This window comes from Cricetulus griseus (genome assembly GCF_003668045.3).
Source record: "Cricetulus griseus strain 17A/GY chromosome 1 unlocalized genomic scaffold, alternate assembly CriGri-PICRH-1.0 chr1_0, whole genome shotgun sequence".
Classification (NCBI taxonomy): Eukaryota; Metazoa; Chordata; class Mammalia; order Rodentia; family Cricetidae; genus Cricetulus; species Cricetulus griseus.
Genome location: NW_023276806.1, coordinates 80175484 through 80185277, shown reverse-complemented (window position 1 = coordinate 80185277; position 9794 = coordinate 80175484). Strand labels below are relative to the sequence as shown.

At 36.7% G+C, this 9794-nt stretch overlaps 1 long non-coding RNA gene across 1 annotated transcript; it reads left to right on the top strand.

Annotated features, from left to right (window-relative positions):
• The first annotated feature begins 5927 nt into the window (after positions 1-5927).
• LOC118239476 lies at positions 5928-9280 on the top strand. Its single transcript, XR_004771719.1, has 2 exons — positions 5928-6063; positions 9020-9280. It is a non-coding gene; the product is annotated as an uncharacterized LOC118239476 (long non-coding RNA).
• Positions 9281-9794: the final 514 nt, after the last annotated feature.

Sequence of the window (9794 nt, the reverse complement as noted above, 5' to 3'; positions counted from 1 at the left end):
TGGCTGTGTATTAGAAAGATTCTTTCAAATAAAAGAACTTAATTTTAGATAGGGAAACATTCAATTTGATTATTTGTTTTTCCTTTTAACATAATTTTCTACTCATTCTCTGGGAATTTCATACTATGTACCCAAATCCTGCTTATCTCTCAGTCCCTACACATCTGACCCTCATCTCTGCAGCATCACCCCCCCAAAAAAATTTAAAAATGTTAATTAAAAGTGAAACAACCCAAAAGCCACTTAGCTCCTCATCTTTCCTGGTCCTCTAGCACCTCTGCATTTTTCTCAGAGGCATTGGAAGTTGTTGTTTGTCTCATAGTATACCCTTTTGTCCACTCATCTGTACTTACAAATGTTCATTGCAGTGAGTTGTTGGTGTGGTTCAAGGCCTCTGCCTTATGGTACACCATCAACATTGGACCCCAATGAAACTCTCCCTGGACATTCTGCTGCAGCCTGTAGTCTTAGAAAATTTATGCCCATGGTTCCACAGTACCAGTCCCTTCATATACTCTGGCAGGTCATAGAGGGGGCAGATGTTTTGGCATGAGCCAACTCAAAACCCTGGGTGAGGGTCTGGGTGGTACCTGATTTCGTCATTCCAGGTCACTGGGACCAATCTCCTCCGGAGACTGGCAGAGCCATTTCTACTCCTACACATTTGAGACAACATGTGGCAGAGTCAGCTCTCTCTCGAGGTGAGGGAATGGTGGTGCTGGATCAGCACGGCCCTTGGATTTCAACATGCACTGTTCCTATAATCCCCTGTGAGAACATAGGCCACAGAGATCAGCTGCAGCAGGACAATGGACCCAGATGTGGCTCTTGGCAGAAGCTAGGGCTCAGGCATCACCATGGCCCCAGTGGCAGCACAGGCCATCCAGATCAGCATGTCCCCAGAAACGGCATGGCCCTTGGATACCAACATGGTCTCAGGTGGCCGACTATACCCTGGATATTCTTATGGACTTTTAAGGAAATAGGAAACATAGGCATCAATGTAGACTCTGGCTGGGGTAGGACCATGGACCCAGGCATTGTCATCATCAGCAACCTCGGCCCAGATGTCACAATGACCCGATGTGGCAGGGCAGGACACTTAGATTGGCATAGTCCCATTAGCAGCATGGCTCTTAGACACCAACATGGACTTGAGTAACTGTCCAGACCCCACGCATCTGCTCAGCTTTCATTGGTAACTGAAGGGAGGGCTATCAATACAGTCCCTGTCTGTTCAGAGACAGGGCCTAGAAACAGCTCAGGACAGGGTGTCATCATGGCTCTCAATGGCAGCACAGGCAACTCAGATCAGAATGGCCAGTGCAACAGCACCACCCTCAGACACTAATGTAGGCAGACATTTCTTTCCTGCCCACCTATTCCCAAAGAACCAATGTGGAGGCTTAATATGAAATATAAATGCTCATCTGATAGCTCAGGCTTATTACTAACTAGCTCTTAGAACATAAGTTAACCCATTTCTGTTCTACATTCTGCCTTGTGTAGTTAGTTCTCTTTCATCTTGTACCTCCTATTTACTCTCCATGTTTTGCTGGTGACCTGCCCAGCTCTGTCCTTCTTCTTTCTTCTGTCCTTTTTTTTTTTCTTTAAAGATTTATTTATTTGTTATTTATACAGTGTTCTGCCTGCATGTATCCCTGCAGGGCAGAAGAGGGCACCAGACTACATTACAGACGGTTGTGAGCCTTGATGTCGTTGCTGGGAATTGAACTCAGGACCTTTGGAAGAGCAGCCAGTGCTCTCTGCTTTTTCTGGCTAACCTTATCCTGCCCAGCTACTGGCCAACCAGCTTCTTTCTTAAACCAATCACAGCATAATTTACACAATATACAGGATTATTCCACAGCACACCCCAATGTCCAGTCAGGACCCAAGGCATCCTTAGTGCCTTAGGTGGCAACATGGGTCATGGATATTCTTAACACAGACCCAGCTAGGCTAGTACCAGAGACCTAGACATGGCCCTTGACAGCAGCCCAAGGTACAGACATCACAATGGCCCCAGGTGGCTATCAGGCCACCCACATCAGCCTGTTTTATATCACCCTTGCTTCATCAGTTCTGCCTCTTTCCACAGCACCTGAAACACTCTTTCTTTACTATTTCTCCATCACATATTTGCTAATCACAATAGTGCCACCTTGTGGGCCTATGAGTGTCTTCAGCCAGCCAGGCTGTGAGGAGTCAGGCAGGCTTGTGGGTGTCTTTCAACTTCCTGGGCTCTGAGGAAACCTGCATCGCTCTCAGTTGTATTATTTGTAATTGTATAGACTGATAAAAGAGATAAGAAGATGCTACCTGACTTTGGAGTTAGAGATAATAAGTTCAAATTTATCTGCCACTTTTTAATTTAGTATCCCAGGGGAAATATATTAATAAATTACTAAGTTTTAATTGTTGTGTGTTCCCTAAAGGCTGTTGTGATGATGACTACCCCGAGGAAGCAATATTCACAGATGAGGCTTTTTGGATGTGACTGAACAAAGATCTGACCAACTGAAGGCTTAGTAAGTACCTGGATGTAAGGAAAGGGTATTTGGGGCCATGGCCTCAGGTGTCTTGTCCCTGTGAACCCCTACTTCTCTGCTTCTTGGTCCTCATGAGGTAAGAAGCTTTCCTGCACTGATGCTTTCTCATCAAAATTTTCTATCCCAGCTAAGTTTATTAAAAATGAAACCCAGTGTTAATTAGATATATGTGTGTACACATTTATTTCCTTCAAAATTGTCAGCTATTGCTTTACAAATGTGTTTCCGTGTTCAATTATAAGCTTACTATGTAATGATTTTAATGATAAGAACTTGGATTCAAATTTCAGACCCAGTAGTAATTTGTTATATGACCTTGGATGAGCTACTTAGCTGTTCTTGTTTTATGTATCAACTCTCTGCTTTCTATATTTGGGCCTTTTGAAAAAATTAGTTGGGCAAAACTGAGTTCCATTCCTGTAACAGGTTGTTTATCTGTTCCAGACCTTTTATTATACCCAAGCTAATCATCTCATTATGCACAATGCCAAGGTCATGGGCAAGGATGTCATGCTGTGAAACCTTGTTTTTCAACAAAATGTCTCAGCAAACACTGTTTTATTTTACACACATAGCTACTACTTATTTAAATTTCTAATTCTGCCTATATTTTATGAAAACTATCTGAAGTATTATTAAAGTAAAGTAGTGGTAATGATCTACTTAAGATAGATGCCATCACTTTCCTCAGAGAATATGTTAAATCCATCACCCAAAGCCATCAACACTGAATAAAAACCTACCTAGAGCTATAAACCTTCAATGTGTATTTCATTCATTTTAGCCAACTACTCTTACTCCCATAATATACGCTTAGAAAAACCACATTGAACTGACAATCAGTTAGTGTTATTCTACTCTTCCAAGTAAAATGAGAAAAATTAAATAAGATTTACAGGCAGTGTATTGTCAACCACAGTTACGATCATACTTGTGAATGTCATTTGTAGATGCCTGACAGCTTTTTGCCTGAGAAATTATTTATAGTTACATTTTCACTTGCTTTTCTGTAATGATTGTTAATGGGAAACCCAGAACAGAAACTAACTTTGAGTAAATGATTCACTAAACAGTATAGGAAACTGATGTGGTCAAAATTCTATTAGAATGGACATCTGAGTCAGATATTAAATATTAGGCAGACTCTTGAAAATGTGCCTCATCTCTCTTCGAATTTCTGAAAGGATTTTCCTTTTGTCTCATTAAATTTTCTTTAACGAACACATATTATTTTCTAGTAAACTGTTTCAGGTTACTTAAGTAAGTATGTTCTCAACTGTTCAAGTAATAAAATCTCTGATATAAAGTCATTTTATGTATTAGGTTGGGATGAGGTATATAATATTTTTTCATTAATATTCATAAAAATTGTTTGTATTTATGCTTTTGGTTATGTATAGGCAAACATTTTACAAGGAAGCTAAACTTAATGACTGATGGTGGAGAGAATTTATTCAGAACCTGATATAGTTTCATTTGTCTATATGTATTCCTTATTGAATAAAAAATGAGCCATTATAAAAAGCATCATTCATAATGAATTTCCATAAATATCACATTGTGTATACAATACTATAAAGCAAACACTTAAAAACCTTCTATATTTTTGTTGTAAGTCTAAAAAGTATTTTATCATTAAATGGCATAGAAATTTAAATCTCTTTAATATATACATATATTTTTATTGTCAACATATAATTAAAATGAGTTAAAATTGTAATCTATGGAATAGAAATCTAAGTTTAATATTGCATCCATTAGTTTTTAAGATGTGGGTTTGATTTCCTCAATACTTTTTTATTTTAAGATTTGCTCATGAGGAATTGGTAGAGTAATAGCTTAATTTCTTTGAAGATAGTAAAACTTTAGTATAGTTTAATATTTTAAAAATGTGTAAGACAAATTTGGTTGTGGTGGCCATTGATTTAAAACCCAGTATTCAGGAAGTGGAGGCAGATATATTTCTTTGAGCTCAAGGTCAACCTGATAGTCTGGCCTTGACTATCAGGATAGTTCCAGGCTAGTCTGGTCATCACCATGATTTCTAGGCAAGTCAGGGCAAAGTAAAATCATGCTTCTAAAAATAATTAAAAATCTTTAAAAATGTACTAAAGTTCAATAATACATGGATTCTACAATATAAATACAGCATAATCTAGATTTAAAAATTGGAGAATTTTGGAATGTTTAGTTTTACTTTATGCTTATAAAGCAATGTAAATTAAAAATGAACACTTTTAATATCCACTGAAGGTGTTTTTTCCCCTCTACCTTACTATTTATAGTAGTGGTTGCTTCCAAAAAGTACCTTATTTTTCTTATGTGTGCAGAAAAAAATGTAAAACCTACAGGACTGGAAAATTCTGGTGTGAGAAGTGTACCTTCCAACTATGACAAGGCATGTATATCTACCAAACTCAACAGGATTGCTTCCTATACAGGATCAGAAAATGACATTATAATCTGACATCCCAGTGCAGATGAACAAAAGCTAAGAGAACCCATCCCTAGATGAAGAGCACGAGAAATTAGCATCAGATGAAAGATGAAGAATTTGTCTTGATTATCCCATACCAAGAGGTTACTTCTAGAAGAATATACATTCAGGCAGCATTCAGCAGTCACATCAGGTTATATTTATGCCTTTATTAATTCTCATGTTCATTTATTAACAATGGTTAAATAAGAAGAGGGTATTAATTTGGGCCGAAGATAGACAAAGGAAATGTTGGATGTAGGTGGATACAGAAAGTGATATAATTATATTTTTTATTTTTGAGATTTTAATTCAATTACATATTTCTCCCTTCCACTTTTTTTTTATTAAATTATTAATATTTTCACATATACTTTCCCTCTCCCTCTCCCTCCCCCCACCCCCCATTCCTTCTCCCCCACCTCCAACCTACCCCCCACCCCATCCACCCGCCACTCCCCAGGCAGGGTAGGGCCCCCAACCAGGGTTCCACCAAGTCCACCAAATCTTCCTGTGCTGGGCCTAGGCCCCTCCCCATGTGTTCAGAGACAGAGCGAATCCCTTCAAGTGGGATGGGCTCTCGAAGTCCCTCCCACCCACCAGGGCAAAACTCCAGTCCACCTCCCTCTGGAGTCATTCATGATTTCTAGTTTCCTTGGGGTAGAGGATTATAGGCTGGTAAACCTTTGCTCTATGTCTAAAAATCCCAGGAGTGCAGGGGCCTCCCCATTGGCATCCATGATCAGGGGGCTGGATTAGTCCTGTACTGTCCTCCCAAAGAGCATCTGGGGTCGATATGCTTTCCCTTTTTCAGGCCAACTGTTTCTGTGGGTTTCTCCAACCAGGTACAGACCCCTTCGTTCTTCATTCCTCCCTCTCTTCAACTGAGTTCCAGATTTCAGCTCAGTGTATTTCTGTGGATGTCTGTCTCTGCTCTCATCAGCCACTGGATGAGGACTCTAGAATAGCATAGAGAGTATTCATCAATCTCATTCTAGGGGAAGGCACATTTTATTCTCTTGAAAAAGCATCCTGGTAAGTGTTCTTTTGTGTAAATTATTATTTCAAAGATAACTTATTTGTAAAAATTTAGTCTGTCAAATGAAAATACTAGTTTGATCCATTATAATCTATTTCCACATTTCAAATATTAAACAACTTTGTTAGGAAATCTGGTAATAATTGAGTAACTAGAATCAGGAAGAAATAATAGGAAATTCTGGTTTCTTTGAAAATACAAAAGGGCTGTAGATATTTTTTAAACATGGGAACAACCAATGAAACTGATGCATTTAATTCTAAACTGCTAATTTTTTGTATTTGACATTAGGACATGACCCTTGCACTAACAGTAATGATAATGTTAAATCTTCCTCATCACAATGTTAATGACTACAATTGTGACTAAAATTTGAGGTCAGATTTTCTAAATATTTAAAACTATGACATTTTATTAACAATTACTTGAATATTTTGTTTCCTTTACAAATTCCCAATGCAGCATATTCCCCGCTTATAAACTGAGGATCTGAGGTTTGTATGCAGCATTGCACTTGCTTAATCACTTTTCTTAAAACAAGCAGATTTCATGCTCGTGATTTCTTTATTTTTTAAATGGGAATACTGAATTGACACCATACCCACAAAACGGCTTTATATATTTTTAAGCATTTATATCAAAGTGAACCTTTAATGGCAATGTTTAAAGTAAAAATACTTGGTGTTTTTTTTTTTTTTATTACCTGTTGTAGCTCAGTGTGTCATTTAAACATTTACATGCAAAACCAGTAACAGTGGTGACACCTATAGTCCAGTGTACTCAGGATGACAAGAATCAAGAGGAACACTGAGGCCACAAATTGAGAACAAGCAAGACAACATAGTAAGAACTCCTTTTACTAGGAAGAAGCAATCATAATTTACACTATACTATGTTTTTCTTTGGTGAATATTTAAAGAATTTAGAAATATTTTTAAAAATGTTGCATTCATTCATTTTGTGTTCCAGTAACGTAATGCCAGACTGGGTAGTTTATAAAACTTAAAACTATAGTTTGTGGTGTTGAAACCTAGGAAGTCCAAGAGTATATTGTCTACATAGTCTCATGATCAGATAAGGATTTTACTGCTGGGTCAAGAATAATACTCTTTTTATTTACAAAGACACCCAAAGACACTGTGCCAAGGGACCCAAATCTCTTCACCTACTTTAATACTCATTACCTCCAAAAAATGATTTATTCCAACATTTTAATTTTTTTTCTTTGTGTGTGGGTGTGTGGGTGTACCTGAGTGCCAGTTCCAGCAGAATCCAGAAGACAGGGTCAGGTCCATGAAACTGAATTTCAGGCAGCCTCAAGCTCCTTGGACAAGCTTACCAGAAGCCAAGCTGAAGTTCTCTGCAGGAGCAGCAATCTCTCCATCCCCTTACTTCCCTGATAAATGCACAGCTACTATTAATTGTTTACAGCCATTTTCTCTTGTTAAATGCTATTCATGTATTTTAAGATTTTCTTTTATTTTCTGATAAACTTTCTTTCTTCATCATGGCAATAGACAACAAAAAATCTTAATACCATTCTTAAGTAGACTTTCCATTACTGGCCATTATTATTTCTAAATCAGTTTTAATAGTAATGGAAAATGAACCTTCTTATCTCAAGTTTGTTTCTAATGTAGAATAAAATGTTTCTCCTCTTGGTCAATCAGAACTTCTATGCTCACTTTTGCAAATCTACAAACTCTCTATTGCAAACTGAACAATCTGTAAGATAGCAATATTTTATAGAATTCATTTTTCAATTTATTATAAACAGGCAATAAAAACCACATACAATTTACAATATGTTCAGGTTAGTACCGGCTGAAATTAAAAAAATTAAATATCTCACTGGTAATATTTACAATGATTATTTTAAATTAAAATAGAGCAGTATAAGAATTTTAAATTAGATTTTTATTTTTGCCTAACTGATGCTTGAAAACTTTATAGTTTTACTTATAAACTTTAACATTTGCTAAAGACTTGACACCTTGGAAATAAACTACAGAAGACTCGTAAAAATATTTCACACTCTTGGTTTAGAACTTTATCTTCTAGAATATCATTTTAATTTGTGAGTCGTGGTTAGTGCACTTGAAGCTACCTTCTACAAATGGAACATTTTGTCTTTTCCCTTCAGGATTGGAAGATTAATATCTTCCCACCACCCCGTGTATCAATTACTCAACTTTATTTCTTCGAAATTTATGTAAGGAAATGTAGCTTTTGTTTTCCCGAAACTAAGTAGTTAACTGAAGGCAAGCTAAAATATGCAAGTGTTTTAATCAAGATAACATATTTCCACTCTGGGACTGACTTCAACTGATCACAGTTAACAATATCAATATTATGGCCAAATAAAACAAATTTAATACACAATTGTTTCTTTATCATTGTTATTTTAAATGACTATGGCAGAAAACATATTTCTGCAGTAAAATGTATTCTAATATCATTCCCTCTTGATTACTGATTATCAGAAAATAAAATAGAGCATATAATATTCCATGGCTATAATCTTGTTTAATGCCTTTAATTTCATTATTCTTTTAAAAAAATAATCACCAAATGTTAAAGGTATATGTGTATAATTTATGTCATTTAAACAATCCATTACTATTTTAAAATTCCATTAATATAACTTACCATTCTATTTCAAATACAAATACAATTACATCATTAATTTACATTTAATAAGTAATAAATACATTGCTAATATATTAAAATATTACTGATTTTAGATTGTGAGACAGGTGAGAGGTAATCACCACTCTCTAAGACACTAAAGAGGCTTTGAACATTGTTTGACAATTGTTAAACCTTGGTAAAATCATTAGTAATGTTAATCATAAGTCTTTTATGTGAGTAGTCATTCTTTCTGTCTCTGTTTGTTTTCTTGGAAATAAGCTACGGGGTTGGGCATAAAGTTTTTGTGTCCTTGGGTTACAGCTATCAGATCTCATGAAGCCCTAGATGCTCTGAGAAAATTCAGACACCCTACTGGATCAAGCTGAGGACAACACCTGCTTTTGTGAACAGTCCAGGCATGCCTTGAGAAAGATCCCTGACAGTCACAGCTGTTTGCTCCTAAGGCAGAGTTCTCACTTCTGGATGTACTGATCCTGTTTTAATTGTTCCAATCATCTTTTTGTATTTTTTTTTTTACCCTTGTGATCCTTGGACAACAATAAATGTTCAGCAGAGAAAGTCTTCCAGCAGAAGGCTTGTAATTACTTCAAATACAGTCATTCATATGCATGCTTACTGCTATGGTTGATACAAACTCAATTTCTCATTTAAATGGTGCAAACATAGCCTTTCATTTACATGGTCAGCTATGATTGGTAGGAATATAACTTTGGGGCTATATAAGCAGAACATTTGGCTCACTTTATGCACTGGAAAGAAGACACATTCCTGTTTTACTCTCTAGTATTGCCTCATCGAGATTAGTAAAATCATCATTCTAATAGTCTTTTCTCTGGCCCAAATTTTGATCAGCATAGTCAGTACAGATCCCTGAGCTAGCAGGAAGAAAAAAGAAGATGAGAGCTACGGGAAGGCAGATTATCATCTTCATATAGGTGCTTTTAAGGTCTTTTGTGTGTGTGTGTGTGTGTGTGTGTGTGTGTGTGTGTGTGTGTGTGTGTGTGTGTGTGTGTGTGTGTGTACTTTAGCTATGTTTTAATATTCAGGGCCTGCTGTGGAAGGAAGGCTGGGCTCT